This window comes from Tasmannia lanceolata, unplaced genomic scaffold (genome assembly GCF_043159265.1).
Source record: "Tasmannia lanceolata isolate RefF3 unplaced genomic scaffold, GAP_Taslan_0.1 ptg000031l, whole genome shotgun sequence".
NCBI classification, from domain to species: Eukaryota; Viridiplantae; Streptophyta; class Magnoliopsida; order Canellales; family Winteraceae; genus Tasmannia; species Tasmannia lanceolata.
The window spans coordinates 321,252-325,484 of record NW_027518708.1 but is presented as its reverse complement, the minus strand read 5'-3'; positions in this window follow the sequence as shown (position 1 = coordinate 325,484).

Genomic DNA, 4,233 nt, shown 5'->3' with positions numbered 1-4,233 from the left:
ACGCCGGTATTTGATCCTCGAGGGAAATTCAAGCCAAACTGGTCTGGTCCTTACATCGTCGATGAAGTCCTGCCTGGAAAAGCCGTAAAACTCCTCGATGAAAATGGAGAGAAATTAAATAAACTTACAAACTTGGATCAACTCAAGAAGTATTACACTTAAGTACATTAGAAGGCCATCCTTGATCGATTTGAACTTTGAGCGAACAACCTACATGTTTAAAACTGTTTGCAAACCCTTTGGGCCTATAAAAAAAAACTTGTTTTCTTTGATAAACCCAAACTATGGGCATTTTTTTTAGTAAAAAAAAGAGTAGTTTGAACTACGTTATGAGGGCGAACTATGCAGACCTGATTCCCATTTTCTTCAGGGATACGTAGGCAGTCTGGAGGGTCCAGACTCGGTCAAAATACATGCAACCAAACCAAGGTTTACCCTACTTGAACCTAAGCCTACCTGAAAGTCATTTTGGTATATTTAGGCCCAGGTTTGTAGAGAAACCAAAATAATAAAAAAATGATGGAGTCTTAGACCCGCTAGACTGAAAACCTGCAAGGGCGGTCTAGGCAAAAGTTAGGGTCATTCACCAGCTAAGCGAAAAACCCGAAAGGGCAACTTAGGCAAAAATCAGGGTGCAGAGCCTACTGGATGGAAAATCTGCAAGGGCAGACAGTCCAGGTAAAATATAAGGCATACGGTCCGCCAAATCGAAAACCTAGAAAGGCGATTTGGTCATGGCAGTGACTTCATGCAGAGATGACAGAACTTCAAAGAGCCAGCTAAACTTTCATTTTTTTCTTTGGCATCACTCCAATGTTTGAGTAAGCGCGAGCAAAGCTTCCTTTGGTCCTCTTTGAGTTAAGGAGGTTGAAACTAAGCAATCCAAAGGGATAATAACCATGACGGAAATACCGAAAAGAGGAATGAAGTACCTGTAAACACGGTATTCAAAAGAATCTAAGAGTGGTAGAGCATTTTTCTTTTATCATTTTGTAAATATTTTCGCCAATAACTCCGTGATTTGGAGTTTGGTCTTTTCTTTCACCATTTGAAAGATTTTAACAAAAAAAATGTTTTCGTCAATGGCTCTATGATTTGGAGATTGGTCTTTTCTTTCACCATTTTGAAAGATTTGAAAAATATTTTCGCTAATGACTTCGTGATTTGGAGTTTGGCAGTTTCTCTCATCATTTGAGAAGGTTTCAAGAGGAAATCGTCAATGGCTCGGTGATTTGGAGTTTGACAGTTTCTCTCATCATTTGAAAGGGTTTTAAGAAGAAATTGGTAGTCGCTCCTTGTGTTTGGAGTCTGATTATTTCATCATCCATTTGAAAGATTTTAAAAGAGGTTTTAAGAGGAGATTGTCAATCACTCCGTGTGTTTGGAGTCTGGTTATTTCTTCATTCATTTGAAAGGTTTTCAAAAGAAGGGAATTTCTGATGAAAAAGCTCCGCAAATTTGGAGTCCGGGCATTTTTCAACTCATTTGAAAATGATTTCTTCTTAAAAGAATTTCCAGTGAGGCAACTCCGCATGTTTGGACTCTGGGTTTTTCTGTAACCATGAAGAGTTTTTAGAAGTAAGAAACTACCAGTGAAATTGAGCTCCGTATGTTTGGAGTCTGGTCTTTTCTTCTTCGCTCGTGACAATTTACAGTGAAATGCCAAATTTGGGCCTGTCTAATTGTCACTTCGCAATGTACCGCTACCTACTGAGATTGGGAGTCAGGTATATCAGTGTGGCTTTATATGGAACCCTTTTCACAGGATCATATCAATCTTGGATGACCCGCTACCTCGAAAGTGAGGAGTCAGGATTATCTGGATGGCTAAACAGACGAATTTTTAGCAATGGTCTGTGTAGTTATCGCCCTTTTGTTTTGAGGTAGTTTTGACGACTGACCAAGCGATATTTGGTCTGATCGTTAGGACTTGCTCATCCTTTTTAATGATATCATTTTGGCAATGGACTAAGTGATATTTGGTCTGATTGTCAGCAAAAACCCATATTCATCGATACAAGTGTGTGTTTGTAGTGTGATTCTATTCTTTGAATGATTCGTTTTGTGTTTTACTAGACTTTTGGTTTAACAGTAAAAAAAAAGGAGAAGTGTTTTGTGCATGTTCATTTTCAATAAAAGTTCTTGTTAACTGTTGTGGATTACACAGTTAAGGTATTAGAGAGAGGCTATCTCATTTTAGATATTATTGTTGGTGAATCATGATTAGAGAGAGGCTATCTCATTTTAGATGTAATGGTTGTCATGTTAAGAGTCGGTGAGAGGCTATCTCTCAATGTTTGAAAATTTTGAGTCTTATTACAAAGTCATTTTGCTGTTTTATCTTTGTAAATACCATTTTAGAACCCAAAGACCCAAAAATTTGTTTTATTTTGCGTTCGGGTCAGCCAAAATGTGTTGTCTGTTCAACTTTGACATTCGCGCGACAAGCACACTCTGCCAAAGAGGGGCATCTGTAGACACCCCATTTTGACCGGACCCTTGTTCGCCATGTTTGTGCAAAAGCCTACCAAACCAGTGAATTAAGACCCTAAATTTCACCCCAAGCTAGCTTAGGGTCCCACCAAGGTCCCTGCAAAATTTCGTTGAAATCCGAGCACGTTTGCCAAACGAACGAGTCGAGATGGTGTCCGTTGTGCAAATCAGAATGGGGTGAAATATCCTGGAAGGTGAAGAATTGAAATCCTAATCGAACACGATTCCTTGTGCGCCTATCAATTTTTTTCGCGCATTGGCACGCTTATCAAGAATGGTAGTTCAAATATCAGCCCCCCAGCTTTGCCTATAAATAGCAGCTTAACCCTTGTTTTACACTGATTAGATTTTTCCCCAAAAAATTAGAGAGAGAGAGAGAGAGAGAGAGAACGAGAGAGAAAAACCAAAAATCTCAAAACCCTAACCGTCCTTCATCTTTTATTCTCTGATCAAACGTCGGTCAATACTCCGGCAAGATCGCGATCTCCAGCTAACCTCCGGCTGATATCTCCTTACTCATTCTTCATATAAATCTCTGTTTTTCTCACTTTGTTTCTTTATTTTCTTGATAAAACTCTTCCTTTTCTGTCATTTTCCCCAAATTCTAAACCGAAACCCTAACCCTAGAGTCATCTCTTCCGATCATTTTCTGATCATTCTTCGAAGCTTTAAAATAGAGCAGACTAAACTCATAACTCAAGGTCCAGAAGTTTGAAGCTCATATTTGAGTTTCATAGCCATAACTCAGGTGATCTCCATCGGATTCAGCTATCTTCTTGAAGGTTCCATCGAGAAGAAGAGTGATCAAAGTATTACAGCACATTTTCCATAATAGCTGATTAGCAGAAGAGTGAGTAAAGAGAGCAAGGAATGCAGGTTTGGATCTAAGAAGTTCCCTCCATCAGTTGAGAGTTTCAATATCTTCAAAGGTTCAGGTATTTTATTTTTTATTTAGATTTCATAGCGTTTTATTGTTGAGCTGATATGCATGATATAAGTTAGACATATTTTTGGGAGTTTTGTTGATTTTGATTGAGTACTAGTCATATACCTGTGTATGATCTTTGTTAGCCTATCTCTTTGGTCTGTGTTAGAATAGTTGTAAATTTTGTAAGATCATAAAGATAGCTTGTTTGAGATTCTTTTTCTTTTTTATTTAATTGGCTTAAAATTCTCAAAATATCTGGTAAGAGTTAAATCATAATGCTCGCTAATGTCTTCTTTAAATATAAACTTTAAGGTATTTTGTGAAAATGCTTCAGGAAAATAAGGATAGATTTGAGAACATAAATATGTGTTAGAACGACATGATAATTCTGTGTGTGTCTTATAGTAGTAATTTTAATGGTTCATCTAGTGCCGATTTGCTGTTTGTATTTTTGCATGAGATTTTTCATGGAATTTCATTTATATGAAATACCTTAATGACAATATCTTGGATGCATTAAGCTATAGTAAAATATTTGTTGTCCAATTTGATTATGTTAATTTCTCACAGTTGATGTTTATCCACTCTCTCTAGAACCTTCATCTTGTTTTGTGGTAGCTGGAATAGTGCAGAATAATACACACATGTCACATCTTTAAATTTATGGTCATATACACATCCCTTCTTATTACATTTATTATTCAGGCAAAATAAATTTATAGAGCCAAATTGTTTTGAGCTCAAAAGTAGGAATCTAAGAGAGCCAATCTTCTTCTTTTCCCTTTGTATGTTTTGGATATTGAAACATTTTC